Genomic DNA, 15,874 nt, shown 5'->3' with positions numbered 1-15,874 from the left:
GCCCTGTCACCCAAAGCTCACAATTTAAAGTTCCAACCACACACAGGCCATTACGGAATAAGCAAACGTATCTATCAGCACGTCTTAAAAATCTGGGTGTAAATTGGGTGTAAATTGGAGCATCAGGAGGACACTAATACGGACATGGAAATAGCATGCAGATGGTGTCTCATACTGGATTGAAATTAAGGTCTCAGAGCTTCAAGGTAAAAATGCTAAACACTCAGATATGACCATAAGTTGCCCCCACACATCATTTCAGCACAGGTTCTTACTGTAAAGCTATTTAAAGTAAAGCTTTCATAAAACAAACAAGGAAGCTGCCATTACTGATCTCCTTCTGAAAGTTATAGTCACCTGTTTAAATGAAGTAAATTATAGTGGTTCTAAAGGCTGAAGGTTTTTTACCTTCACGCATTCTATGCATGAAGGCAAAAAACTTTCTGTGTGCAGTAGCCCCCCCTCCCAATCTCCACCTCGCTCCGATCCAGCGAGGTTCATGATAGCCTCAGCTGTCCTGGGACTCTCCCTCATTGGTTTAGACAGCACTGAACATAAGTTGCCCCCACACATCATTCCAATACTAAGTGAAACTTCATTCATAACAAGGGGTTACCAAAATCCCCTGAAAGCAAAGCAATATTATCAAAAGAACCTCAGATGGCAGGACTCCTCTTCAACCAATTGGAGGTAAGATTTAGCAGACAGATGCATCATAGCCTAAATATGTGTACAGATAGGCTGATAGAGTCAATTGGGGACTCTTTAGGGAATGCAATAGAGAGAAGGATAAAACTGATATATAAATAAAACTCTGGTGGGCTAAATCACTCATTGGCTACCTCATAGCATCTTTATTCTTGAGTAATGATGAACTTTAGTTCAGTTTGACCTTCAACAACTGAACCAGGGATGAATCCCACCCTAGAGTTACACATACACAAAAGAGGGGGAGGGGTGATGCTCATGACATCATTGTCTTAATATGGCCACAAGCTCACCCCTAGTCTGGAGTAGTGGTGAGCTTAAGTTCAGCCAAAGCACATGGTTATATTAGGTCATTGTTGTCATAAGCATCCCCAAGCCTTTGTGTACATGCAGTTGTGGCACAGGGAAGTCCCTGCCCACAGTTCACTGAACTGCTATTGACAGCTGACTTCTGTCTTCGACTGAACATGGGTTGGACCGAACCCAAAGCCAAACCCAAGCTCATCCCTAGTCTTCAGTAAGTAATGATGAACTTGGGTTCGGCTGAGCCAATGAGCTGCAGGCAGGGGATTCCCTACCACAGTTAATGTCATTGACCAAATATGGCCATATTAGGTCAATGATGTCGCAAGCATCCCCGCCCCTTTGTGTACACGCAGCGGTGGTATGAAAATTCCTTAGCTGCAGCTCATTGGCCTAGCCCCGATAGCTGACTTCTGTGTTTAGCTGAACATGGGTTTGGACTGGACCCAGAGCAGAACCCAAGCTCATCTGTACTTTTGGGATAACTCCACCTTACTTCATGGCTCTGCTCCAGCTACCACAAAAATGTCCAACTTGAAGATCCCCTTTATTTTTTAGTCCTAAAGTAATGTAAGAGACTGGTGGATGCCTTAAATTGCCATCACCAAAAAAATGTTAAGGGGCTGAAAAATATGATTTTCTTACATGTACATACATTAGGTACCTAATAGAAACAAAGAGGACACATGGACTATTCAGCCTCTGGGGATTTTATACAGAGAATGTACAGTTTAAGTGCATACAACTATGGTACATGTATTTATTCAAACAATGTGCACAGAGACAGAATGTTTCACTCTCACTTTTTATAAGAAAACATTCTAGAACCATCAGAGATAATCTACTGATAATTACTGAACCATAAATCAAAGCATTTTTGCTTTAAAGGCAGCAAAGACATTCCAGCTCATCCAGATAAAAAGCTAGAGGAATCGCCAAACCAGAGAATTCACGCTTGGTTTGACTTCCTGCTGGACAGACCTGCAACACTTCTCAGTAGTCATTCCCAATTAATTGGGATACTTTTTGCATTATATCACGAGAACATAATAATTTAATCAGGAGAACAATTCTGCAGCCTTATTCCAGCTCTGGTGCTGTAAGAGTTTCAAGTATAATAGCTGCCTCATTATCTCTGCTATTTATGACAATTTAGCCCAGAGAAACATATGTTAAACACATTGCAAGCTAGCGAAAAGAAAAACAACACAGTTCTGCCTAGTCCTGCCAGCTACCTGACAATCAGCAAAATATGTCATCATTTGCTTTGGAAGGAACAACAGAGAATGCCAGGTTACCATTTTTGCCTCCTCCTGGCAGGGAAACGCTGACGATGGAAACAATTATAACGCGCTAACCTCCATTTGCCCCCAGGAAAATATCTTTACTCTAGGTTTATGAAATGGTGAAGATGAACTTAAAAAAAATCTTCATTCTTTATTTCATGCTCATGATATTAAATGGAATGAAATGTGTAATTTCAGTAAGCAAATATTCTTATTACTGCAGTAAATTTTTTTTTTCACCATCAAGGATAGCAATACAATACATTACATCAAATTACATTTTTAAATTGTAGGTCGTAGGTCGTTAAGAAGACAATCAGCTCAACACATACAATATGAGAGTAGCAAACTATTCAAGGCAATCCATAGTCTGAATGACAGATAAGCAGTGTCAACCAGTGTAGCTGCATATACACAAGTGTGTCATTTGTATATGTAGAAGACATGTATGAAACACCGTGGGAACCATCCATGCTTTAGTTTTTTTTTTATTTTTAAAAACAGCAAAGAAGGCAGGTATAGAAGCAAGAACAGAAATAGAGAAGTATAGGAGAGAGTACAGACTGGGGAAAAAGGTAAGGAGGAATGGAAATAAGTGCAAATGCAGGGAGAAGATAGGAGGAAGCAAGTTCACTGGGTCGGAGGGGAGGGAGCGAGAATGGTGGAGGCCTTTATGAGTAGTCAAGAGTGGAGGAAAAACAACCCTTGGTAAGAATGACTCTCTATTTTTGTATGTGAATTCTATATTATAAAACTATGCTTGTTTAAATGTTTCCTCCTGGTGTTTGAGGGAGACAGTCAGGTCTTCCATTGGTCTGATCTCATTCATTTTAGAGAACCATAAGCTGAAGGATGCCTCCAAAGGGTGAGTATGCGTACTATTGCTGCATTTAAAAGGTGTATCAGTAGGGACTTTTTGTACCTATGTCTGGAAAGAGTATAGAGATGGAGAAGGTAGGCAGACAGCTAATTTCCAGGCTCCACATCAGTCAGTTTTAGGGTGAAGTAAAGTAGGGTTTTTTATGTAACTTAAAATATTTATATGCTTGCTCTTCCATGTTTTTGTTGTATTAAAGTCCAGTTTCAGTTGTTTTAATCAATTGCCTATCACTTCAGAAAATAAAAACATCAGCTCTAGATTAAATACTCACCTTTCTCTCACAGACTCACTGCTCTGCGATTTGGTGTTGGTCCTCTTCTGGGACGTATGGTGCCAAGTATCATTCAACCCACTTACTGTGAGCCCAAGGCATCAATGACACTACCCCCTGAGGGAGCATCTTGAAGCTGGCCTGGGCTCACAGGAGAAAAAAACTGACGGAGTTTTAAAGTATAACTAAAGGCAAGTTTTTTTTTTTTAAATTTTGGATTTAGTGGAGAGGGATTAGAACCTGTCAGTTTTTATTGCCGTCTGTGCCCCCATTAAGGAGATTCCCCCTCTCTATTGGTCCTGTTTACCATTAAATGTGAAAGTCAAAGAAAATCCCAAATGTTGGATTATCCCCAGAAAAGTAATAGAGGGGAAATCTTCCAATGGGGACACCAGTTATGGTGACCTGGGGGTCCCCAAGGAATTTCCTTAATTTGCAGGTATTTCCTCACACTTCCTGTTTGGCTATGGGACAGGAAGTGAAATCTCCACAATGAGACACAAATGGTGAAAAAAAAATTGCCGGGGACTATAACGCTCCCTTGCTCTATCCAAAATGAAGAAAAAGTTTTGTCTATAGTTCTACTTTAATAAAACTTTAATAAAACCCCTCCCTCCTCTATCCAAGCCTCATAATATAATGATGATTATTTACTTTAGGGTTATGTCACATTAATGATCCACTTACTGGTGAGGGCATGCTATCAAAGGGATCACTAAAAACTGCAAAGGAAATACTTCCATGTGTCGCTAAATCGCTGTCTGGATGAGAGAGACTTTGCTCCCTCGCCAATGAAAACACTGCAGCATGTGAATTGCAAGCAAAAGAGTGACTTTTCACTAATCTGGCCAGCAAGAAACGAACCCATGGAAATAGGGGAGGATTTCTACACCCTGTTTAGCCCTGTATAGCAATCCTGTCGTTCCTGTCCTGCCAGTGACAGGGTCTTTATTCTGACATGGACCTTGCGATAAATATCTATGTTCTGTGAATTAGGTGTAAAAATGAGGTGCAAAAAAATGCATATTTTATAAGTATGCTCCATGTACATCCCTCTCAATGTATGTAAATGTATACACTGCATATGTGTCATTTGGAGGTAACTTAGGGTAAGGGATCAGACTTGGCTAGCAGTCTTTAGCAATTTTCTCTGAAACATGATGTCATGTTATTTTTCCTGAAAAAGTCAAATTAATTTCATAATGACACATGTACAACAGATGAAACTATGATTAGGAATTTTATATATACTTATAATAATATGTTGAACTTTCCTCTTTCATTAAAGCAGACTTTCAATCATGAAATTAACCTTCCTCCCCCTCCCTCTTTTGCATACTTTTTTCATCTTGGGAAATGTAACATTTTTTTTTTATGTCTTTAATAGTACCACTTTCAGATTCCTTGCCTAGGTGAGGATAATGTAGGTTGGCCAGTGATTCAGTGTGGGATATCATGCATATGTGCAGACATGCTGCAGGTCTCTGTCTGGTATATAGGGCATGACAGTGGCTCGTGTGTTTACGCATGAGTGAGATCATTGCACAGGCATGCTGTAGGTCTCTGCAAGGTGTTTGGGACCTGGCAAAGACCCAGGGTGTATTTGTCCATGCAAGAGATCTCTCTCAACAGGAGTTTCAAGGTGGCAGCACTGAAGCAGGGTAGTGCAATGAAAATTTTAGCTGTAAGGAAGCCAATGCTGGCCTCAATGGATTAAAAAGCTATTATTTTTTACTATCATACAAGGACAAGTATTAGAGAGTTGACATTTAGGGAAACCATGCTAATGTGAAGTTCCTCTTTATGTATGAACGTTTTCACTCCGCTAGGGGTACTACTATTTTTCCATACTGAGGGCTTTCTTTTATAGCTCCCATAACCATAAATCTAAGTGGCCGTACCATTTAGGACTCATATATAATAAATGTGTAATTACATATAATAAAATATTGGTTTCCTATTGTTTGTTAAATATGAATAAGGTGATTCAATACAGTCTCTGATATTACGAACATTGCATTGCAAAGACTTAAGACCCAAACAGATGAGAGCTCATTCTAGAAAAATGCTATCCATGTCAATGCCAGGAGTTAACATTGACTCGATGGCACTTAATGATTAAAAATAATTGTTCCTACTATAGTGCCCTTGTAGGTGTAGAAAAACATTAACCGTGATAAAATCTAAGTATATAAAATAAAGCTGCCACCCCCTAAAATATTGTAGCCCTAGATGTAGGCATGTGATGCCTCAAATCATGGTCTGCCCATAGCAAACAATCACATTAAAACTGTTTACTGTCCCAATTGGTAAATAAAATTTAACACCCGATTGGTAAACTGAAATTACAATTCTACTTTCTGGGGCTTTGTAAAACGGTAAAGTTTCACCTAAGATAGGGAACTATATAACTGTTTCTGAACAGGGTGAGAAATGTTTGGAATTATTTGTGTTCACAGCTCCTATTCTTGTTCTGATGGTTTGGAGAGCAAATTGGTTCACTAGTCACTGATGCAATACTTGGCATGCACGCAAGTTTTTAATGAACACATACAACTGGATCTCATCATCTGCACTAGACTTGCTTGTAGTTAGAGCCACACTTGTCTTTGTCACTGCCAGCGAAGGATGTCTGAGCAGATGACACTTAAGAAACGGATTTTACAATTTTTTTTAAAAAAACCACATCTAGTTAAACACATCTGTCTGAAAAAATACATGTAGCACTGGCTATAAAATTCTCTTTGAAAATCTTTAATGAAAACAGTGATATGTTAGTGAGGATGTTGTGTGCTGTCACAGCAGGATGACATGCTGCACATTGTTATAGAATTACAATAAAATCCTAAATCTACAATCAACACAAAGCTTTCTAGACTGCTCTTATATCAAGAAAATGTGGTTTAAGAATTATAAACAATAGTATTTTTATAAAGAGGGTAAAAGCAATGTAAACTAAAAGCAGGCCCTTGCATCAGATCCTTTCACATAATAGCAAAGAGGGGTCCCTATATTCTGCACCCACCTTGTGGACATAATGGAGCTTGCAGAGTAATAATGTATCTCAATGGACAAGCTACTATACCTGTTTTCATATGTGCTATGAGAAGTAGTGAGCAAAAATAGGGATCTCTCCAAACAGCATCATTAATAAGCCTACAGTAGGTTCCATTAAAAAGGGGAACTCACAAGTTTGTTTGAATATTGTTGAATATTGAATATTACTAATATTTTTTAGTGATACATACCGTGCGAGTGATCTAGACATTTTACCAATTTATCTGTTTAACTTAAATTCTTGCCTTTTTTCTTCTTCCTAAATTAATTGTTAAGGATGTGGCTTGGATAAACAAAATCCCAAATGGATAAACTGTAGGGTTCTGGAAAAGTTGGGCATTCCCCAGCTGTTTTTGTTGACCCTCCATTTTGGAGTTTTTTTTTTTAGCCAGGTCTCATCCTAGATGGTGAATTTAGGGTATCCCACCCCCTCCACATCCCAGCGCTCCAGTGGGAGCTGGAGTGGTAGAGCAGAGAGCTGCTGTGCTCAGTAATCGGGGTAGAGCTGGTGGGGGACAGCTGCATCTCTATACGGTGCTGCATCTACACAGGTAAGTATGAATGATTATTTTTTTTTAGAATCCCGCACTTCACTTTTAATATTGTTCAAGGCTGTGAGCTTAATAATTTTTTAAAATAGTTTTGTATACACTTTTTTTGCATGGGTGGAAACTTTTAGCATTGATAGTTCCCATTCCCTACAGAATAAAACATTCACATAATTATGATGTAATTATCAGGTACCCTTACAGGATCACTCCATCCAAAGCTGATATTTCAATTTTTGGTAGAAACAATTTCTCGTATCTATTAGGGACCCTATTGGTGAAAAATCAGTGTTTGATATTTTGCAATGTTTGTAGGTATGCATACCTGCTATGACCATTAGGAAGGTGTCCCAATCTCCCTAATGTTTTTTTTTTTTTTTTAATTTATTTTGGCAATATTATTCTGCTCATGGTATTTTGGCAATATTTTAATTTATGGAATTGTGGCAAATGCAACAGGATATGTTGCAAAACAAAAGATGGTCATAAAAATCCAAGTAGACAAGAATAGGGTCAGGTTTTTCGGTAGGGACTTCTTTCTTCTACTATATAAAGGTTGGTATACATGGAATTGGCTAAGTTGAGTTCTGTGCCTACCGCTGTCTGTTCAACAGAAGCCAGCCGTTAGAATGGCTTCTGTTGAACATCCCTGTTGGAAAACCTGAAGTCGATCAGCTCTTATAGCCAATGGCTGCACTGATCTGTGTATTCTGGCCGGGGAGGGAGGCATCAATAGTGTGGTGGGGGAGATCCCTGCATCCACATCGCTTGTGTGGATGCAGGGATGTGTTGGCTTTTTCTTTATTCTCTGTGTATACCCTGCTTTAGTATACGAATTTATTATATACGAATGCAGAAGCTGACCTTTCCCTTCAGGCTCCACCTATAAATAAATTATCACTACTGGGTGGAGTGAATCATCCTGTGAAGATGGCATGGTCTGGTTTTGTGAAAATCAAAGGACTGAAAGGAATAAATAATATCGTTTGCTGCTAAACAATTAAACCAAACAATACCCAAAAGTTATTTCTAGCAATGTATTCACAATAAACACCGTCAGTCTCGTTTTACTTTATACACTAATAAACAATGGAAATGAGAGCTAGATTAGTTTCGGTTGCTCATTATAGTGGGTTCTCTGGTAATTGAACAACAGTAATGAAACAGAACTTGTAAGTTTTGTGCACCATATGTAAGCTATTACTACGGAGATGGAGAATGGCCTGCAATGCCTTTGTAGACTGGGTTGCATATGGCGTGACACAAGGAACCTGTTGTTGGAGGCCTATTATACGGCTATAAAGAGAGCATGCTTTTAAACCAAAGATATATGCTTTAGCATGTGTAGCTTCAAAACGAGCCAATTAAAATGTGCTGCTTATTCTCTGCAAAACTCGACCAAGATCAACAATTAATGTTATATACACACAGATTTCCTGCTGAAACCACACAAGAAGACTGTCAAGCCTCATTACATTTTGGATAAAATTTGAATTATTTCTTCAGTTCCACCAATTGGTATTGTACATTTGATGTAAAAGCGTATAAAGTGATTCTAAAGGCAGAAGTTTTTTTTACCTTAATGCATTCTCTGCATTATAGGAAAAAAAAACCTTCTGCATGCAGCTTCCCCCATCCCCTACTTTATATTTACCCGAGCCCAATCTCATTTCAAAGATGTGCATGAGAGTAGAGGCTCTCGGCTCTACTCCTTCCCATTGGTTCAAACACAGCAGCAGGATCAATTGGCTTCCACTGTTGTCAATCACAGCCAGTGAGGTGGGGGGAAAGGGGTGGGCCTGAGACCCATTCTGTGTGTCAATGGACACACAGATCGGGGCTCGGAAGTTATCATGCACCAGTGCCCCAATAGCAAGTGGCTTGCTATGGGGGTACTCAGCGGGGGAGAGGAACCAGAAATGCGGCGGGGGACCTCAAAAAAGGAGGGTCAGGGATGCTCTGTGCAAAACTGTTGCACAAAGCAGTTAAGTATGACCTATTTGTTATTTTAATTTAAAAGAAATCCAACTGTTGATATCAATTAAATAAAAAGGGAAGGGGGGGTGAAGTGTCTGTTCAACCCTAACTTTTATTTAGTAAATATTTTATTAATGATAAAAATATATGCTTTTATGAATTTTACTGTGCTCAGTGTGGTATGGTGTCATTAATTTTTACTGGCGCTCTAATGCGCTATTACAGTAGTGAACAACACGCCTGCACTGCAGCGTAACACAATGCACATGCCATCACATTAAAGAAGTGATGGCAAACACACATACTCTGTGTGATGCTGCAGCTTTCCCGCGTTGGCTCTAAGACAGCTTCTGAGCAATCACATAACCGCTGATCACTCAGTTCTCAATCTTCTAAGAGCAGAGAGCGATGACTGTCAGTCACTGCTCTCCGCTCTGCCCCCCAGCGCTCACTTGAGTGCCAGGCTGGAGGTGTAACCCGACAAAATGGTCAGGATCCTTCCAGAACCTGGAGCGGCCCTGTGACATCAGCTGACAGTGGGCTTTAGAATGTTATCAGTTGATTCTGGGCCACAGGCAAAAGTGCACTCCAGTGACCCACAAGAGTAGTATGGCCATAAAGCTTTTTCTCTTTTAAAATGTATCTTTGGGCAAAACCTTTATTTTAGTTTTTAATTACAGTGGGAAAGGGTTGCACCAAATTTCAATTTTGTATTGCTGTCTCAGTCCCTCTACTTGTACTAGTAAACATTGTCACTGAAATAGAGAATGTGAGGAGAAATACAAAATTTTAGAGTTGCCCCCAAAACAAATGGTGAGAGGAAATCTAATTGGGACAAAAGAAGGGAATTCCCCTCACTATGGGAGGTTTCTATTAACTCCAAGTTGTGTCTCTGGGATAGGCAGTGAAGGGAAAACTCCCCATTGGTAGGGAATCTCACTGTGGACTGCTGGTAAACTTACTCTGCAATGGCAGGGTGCTTGTTTAGCTAGAGGAGAAAGGAATAAGTACAATATCTTCAGTTATTCCTTGCTTCTCCAGAAGCTGATGCTCCCCTCCGCTGTCCCACACTCAGGAATTTTTGAAGGGCCCTCTCTGTCATCCCACTCAATGCAGAATTGCTGGTCCTGCAATGTTTATCATGACATCAAAAAGATGTAAATGGCTGGTCAGCAAAATGGGGACATGTTATACAGAGAGGAGGAAGCCTACAGAACCTAGAAAAAGCAAGCATTTAACCAATGCAGTGTGGTACCCTACTGCATGGGAAAGATTAACAGAAGCTTAGAGTTGGGCTACATGTGCACTTTAAAAAAATGTACGATTTATAGGCCAAGCCATGCATTTGTATTACATCCTATATCCTCTTTATATACACTATACTACTAAAAGTATTGGGACGCCTGCCTTTACACGCAAATGAACTTTAATGGCATCCCAGTCTTAGTCCATAGGGTTCAATATTGAGTTGGCCCACCCTTTGCAGGTCAGGCACTGCTGTGTACGAGAAGGCCTGGTTCACAGTCTCCGCTCTAATTCATCCCAAAGGTGTTCTATCGGGTTGAGGTCAGGACTCTGTGCAGGCCAGTCAAGTTCCTCCACCCCAAACTCACTCATCCATGTCTTTATGGACCTTGGTTTGTGCACTGGTGCGCAGTCATGTTGGAACAGGAAGGGGCCATCAACAAACTATTCCCACAAAGTTGGGAGCATGACATTGTTCAAAAGGGGTTGAGCTTGGCTCTTTAGTTCCAGTGAAGGAAACTCTTAAGGCGTCAGCATACCAAGACATTTTGGTCAATTTCATGCTCCCAACTTTGTGGGAACAGTTTAGGGATGGCCCCTTCCTATTCCAACATGACTCCGCACCAGTGCACAAAGCACAGGGTAGAGAAACTTGACTGGCCTGCCCAAAGTCCTGACCTCAACCCGATCGAACAACTTTGGGATGAATTAAAGCGGAGACTGCGAGCCAGGCCTTCTCATCCAACATCAGTGCCTGACCTGACAAATAAGTTTATGGAAGAATGGTCAAACATTCCCATAGACACACTCCTAAACCTTGTGGACAGCCTTCCCAGAAGAGTTGAAGCTGTTAAAGCTGCAAGGAGTGGGCCAACTTAATATTGAACCCTACCTATTAAGACTGGGATGCCATTAAAGTTCATGTTCATGTAACTTTTGGTTATATAGTGTATAATATCGAACTTTACTTTGCCATTATGCTTGTTACTGGTCATTCCCCAGTGACATCACAGCTTTATCACACAAATCAGTTTTTTCTCAGTGGCATCACACCTTTAGTACACAGAATGGTCTTTCCCCAGTGAGATCCCAGCTGCCAAAGAAGAAGCATTAACCCCTCAGTTCCCCAGCTTAAAAGCATTAACCTTTTAGTCATCACAAAAAGCAGTGCTAGTGAAAAAACCCAGTGATAATCTGATTTATATACTGGTACAAAAAAAGTCAAAACTAAAGAAGCAAAAAAAGAAAAGAAAAAAAAGTCAGAATATTCGTGCAAGGAAAATGCAACAGTCCACATAAATGACTCCTTCACCACACAATATCTCCAAAGTGCTGTGCCTTCACAGACAGGTATAGGTGCACACTCACCAGACGATAATGCTGTCTCTAAGTTATGGACAGAGGACGGAAATACATGCATACAGTGCCTTGAAAAAGTATTCACGCCCCTTGAAATTTTCCCACATTTTGACATGTTACAATCAAAAATGTAAACTTATTTAATTGTGATTTTATATGATAGACCAACACAAAGTGCACATAATTGTGAAGTGGAAGAAAAATGATAAATGGTTTTCAATTTTTTTACAAATAAATATCTGAGTGTGTCGTGTGGCCCCCTTTACCCTGATACCTCTTACTAAAATCTAGTGAAACCAATTGCCGTCAGAAGTCACCTGATTAGTAAATATAGTCCACCTGTGTATAATTTAATCTCAGTATAAATACAACTGTTCTGTGAAGCCCTCAGAGATTTTTTAGAGAACCATAGTGAACAAACAGTATCATGAAAGCCAAGGAACACACCAGACCAGTCAGGAAAAAAGTTGTGGAGATGTTTAACGCAGGGTTAGGTTAAAAAAGAATATCCCAAGCTTTGAACATCTCATAGAGCACTGTTCAATCTATCATCAAAAAATGGAAAGAGTATGGCACAACTGCAAACCTACCAAGACATGGCCGTCCACCTAAACTGACAGGCCAGGCAAGGAGAGCATTAATCAGAGAAGCAGCCAAGAGGCCCATGATAACTCTGGAGGAGCTGCAGAGATCCACAGCTCAGGTGGGAGAATCTGTCCACAGGACAACTATTAGTCGTGCACTCCATAAATCTGGCCTTTATGGAAGAGTGGCAAGAAGAAAGCAATTGTTGAAAGAAAGCCATAAGAGGTACTGTTTGCAGTTCGCGAGAAGCCATGTGGGGGACACAGCAAACATGTGGAAGAAGGTGCTCTGGTCAGCTGAGACCAAAATTTAACTTTTTGGCCTAAATGCAAAATGCTATGTGTGGTGGAAAACTAACACTGCTCATCCCCATCGAGAAACATGGTGGTGGCAGCATCATGTTGTGGGAATGCTTTTCTTCAGCAGGAACAGGGAAGCTGGTCAGAGTTGATGGGAAGATGGATGGGGCCAAATACAGGGCAACCTTAGAAGAAAACCTGTTAGAGTCTGCAAAAGACTTGAGACTGGGGCGGAGGTTCACCTTCCAGCAGGACAACGTCCCTAAACATAAAGCCAGAGCTACAATGGAATGATTTAGATCAAAGCATATCCATGTGTTAAAATGGCCCAGTCAAAGTCCAGACCTAAATCCAATTGAGAATCTGTGGCAAGATTTGAAAATTGCCGGTCCAGGTGCTCTCCATCCAATCTGACAGAGCTTGAGCTATTTTGCAAAGAAGAATGGGCAAAAATGGCACTCTTTAGATGTGTTAAGCTGGTAGAGACATTCCCAAAAAGACTTGCAGCTGCAGCGAAAGGTGGTTCTACAAAGTATTGACTCAGGGGGGCTGAATACAAATGCACACCACACTTTTCACATATTTATTTGTAATAAACATTTTGAAAACCATTTATCATTTTCCTTCCACTTCACAATTATGTGCCACATTGTGTTGGTCTATCACATAAAATCCCAATAAAATACATTATATTTTTGGTTGTAACATGACAGAATGTGGAACATTTCAAGGGATATGAATACTTTTTCAAGGCACTGTAGATGCATAATCCTTGTACCAGGAAATCATAGTTTTTCCATGTAAAGTTTTTGCCAATGATAAGGGATAACCACTTGTACAAGGTTAGAATAAACCGTCCGTCTCATCGATACTCACATCCAGCCGAAAACATAAAAAAGGATACTGACCATAGTGTAGTATTTATGATTTATTAAAAACACCATGCCAGTCAGGCATTTACATTAGAAAGACACTATCATAACAACTCTGGCCGTCACAGGAAAAATGGAGGCCAGGCATCTATACAGTAACCTCTCGCATAGAGTAAAATAGAAAGCCACTGAAACTTACATAAAAGAGTGGCGGAGGAACCTCAGGCAGTGAACCACAATTGTTCGATAGCTGTTTCATGTGATAGCGCGTCTTCCAGAGGAATCCTATACCTCTGGATTCCTCTACTGCACATGCTGCCCAATGTAAAATCTTCTGCACCTCTGTCATACCCACCACACTCCACTCCTGCACATACTGCCCTTGGTCATACCCTCCACTACCCACTCTTGCATACCCTTTGTACTCCTCTTCTGCACATATTTCTTTCCTGTACTAATTTCTGCACTCCTCCCCTGTCTTACACTGCACACTTTCCTCCAGCATTAATAGTATACTCTCCTGCATATATTGACTCCCCTTATACAATCCAGACTCCTCCTCTGTACATACTGCTTACAGTCTTTACCCTTAGGACTTCTCCCCTGCACATACTGTCTGCTGTGCTCTCCTCTAACACATACTGCTTTGTCATAATCTCCAATCTTGTCTTCTACACATAATGCCCTCTATAATTCCCACTTCACTCTTCTCTTTGACATACTTCTCCATGGCATACCCTCTGAACTGTTCTCCTGCACATATTGCCTCCCATCATACAACCCACAATCCTCTTCTTTACATAAGGCACAGTGTAATACCACAAATACTTCTCTCCCGTACATAGTGTCTGCTCTATGCTCCTCTAACACAGACTGCCCCCTGTCACAGCCCTCCACCCTACTCTCCTGCACATACTGCCCCCTGTCATAGCCATTCACCCTACTCTCCTGCACATACTGCCCCCTGTCATAGCCCTTCACCCTACTCTCCTGCGCATACTGCCCCCTGTCATAGCCCTGCACCCTACTCTCCTGCACATACTGCCCCCTGTCATAGCCCTTCACCCTACTCTCCTGCACATACTGCCGTCTGTCATAGAGCTGCACATTCCTCTCCTGCACATACTGCCCCCTGTCATAGCCCTCCACACTCCTCTTCTGCACAGACTGCCCCCTGTCATAGACCTCCACCCTATTCTCCTGCACATGCTGCCCCCTGTCATAGCCCTCCACACCTCTCCTGCACATACTGCCCCCTGTCATATCCCTCCACACTCCTCTCCTGCACATACTGCCCCCTGTCATAGCCCTCCACACCTCTCCTGCACATACTGCCCCCTGTCATATCCCTCCACACTCCTCTCCTGCACATACTACCCCCTGTCATAGCCCTGCGCACTCCTCTCCTGCACATATTGCCCCCTTTCATAGCCCTCCACACTTCCCTCCTGCACATACCGCCCCCTGTCTTATCTCCCTCCATACTCCTCTCCTGCACATACTGCCCCTTGTCATGTCCCTTCACACTCCTCTCCTGCACATACTGCCCCCTGTCATATCCCTTCACACTCCTCTCCTGCACATACTGCCCCCTGTCATAGCCCTCCACACTCCTTTCCTACACATACTGCCCCCTGTCATAGCCCTCCACACTCCTTTCCTGCACATACTGCCCCCTTTCATAGCCCTCCACACTCCTCTCCTGCACAAACTGCCCCCTGTCATAGTCCTCCACACTCCTTTCCTGCACATACTGCCCCCTTTCATAGCCCTCCACACTCCTCTCCTGCACATACTGCCCCCTGTCATATCCCTTCACACTCCTCTCCTGCACATACTGCCCCCTTTCATAGCCCTCCACACTCCTCTCCTGCACATACTGCCCCCTTTCATAGCCCTCCACACTCCTCTCCTGCACAAACTGCCCCCTGTCATAGTCCTCCACACTCCTTTCCTGCACATACTGCCCCCTTTCATAGCCCTCCACACTCCTCTCCTGCACATACTGCCCCCTGTCATATCCCTTCACACTCCTCTCCTGCACATACTGCCCCCTGTCATATCCCTTCACACTCCTCTCCTGCACATACTGCCCCCTGTCATAGCCCTCCACACTCCTCTCCTGCACATACTGCCCCCTGTCACAATAAACAAGAGAACTGTTGCTGAATAATTAAACTGGAGAATAGAAAATAAGAAGCTAATCAGGTCTCAACTATCATTTTCTGGAAAAATGAAACAAGATTTCTGACTGGTCACTATGGGCACAAATTTCACTTTCTCATATCTCATTTTCTTTACCCCAGTTTAATTGAACGGACCCAGTGTGCACTATATACTGTAAACTGTATATAATGTGCACTATATATATATAATTTTATGTGTGCACTAGTATATATTTATGAATGCTGTGGGTTCCTCTTTCACTTAATGTATAAACACAGGCAGACAGCTAAATACGCACTTGAAATACTTATATGGGTG

The 15,874-nt window shown here is 41.5% G+C and overlaps 1 protein-coding gene across 3 annotated transcripts in view; it reads right to left on the bottom strand.

The window, feature by feature from the left end:
* The window catches only part of DCLK1 (doublecortin like kinase 1), a 535,308-nt gene that overhangs the window by 80,017 nt on the left and 439,417 nt on the right, over positions 1–15,874 (bottom strand). The gene's annotated exons all lie outside the window — the stretch shown is intronic.

The sequence above is a fragment of the Aquarana catesbeiana genome, linkage group LG02, assembly GCF_042186555.1.
Source record: "Aquarana catesbeiana isolate 2022-GZ linkage group LG02, ASM4218655v1, whole genome shotgun sequence".
Taxonomy (NCBI): domain Eukaryota; kingdom Metazoa; phylum Chordata; class Amphibia; order Anura; family Ranidae; genus Aquarana; species Aquarana catesbeiana.
The sequence above is the reverse complement of the archived record's forward strand: the minus strand, read 5'-3'. Positions and strand labels throughout refer to the sequence as shown.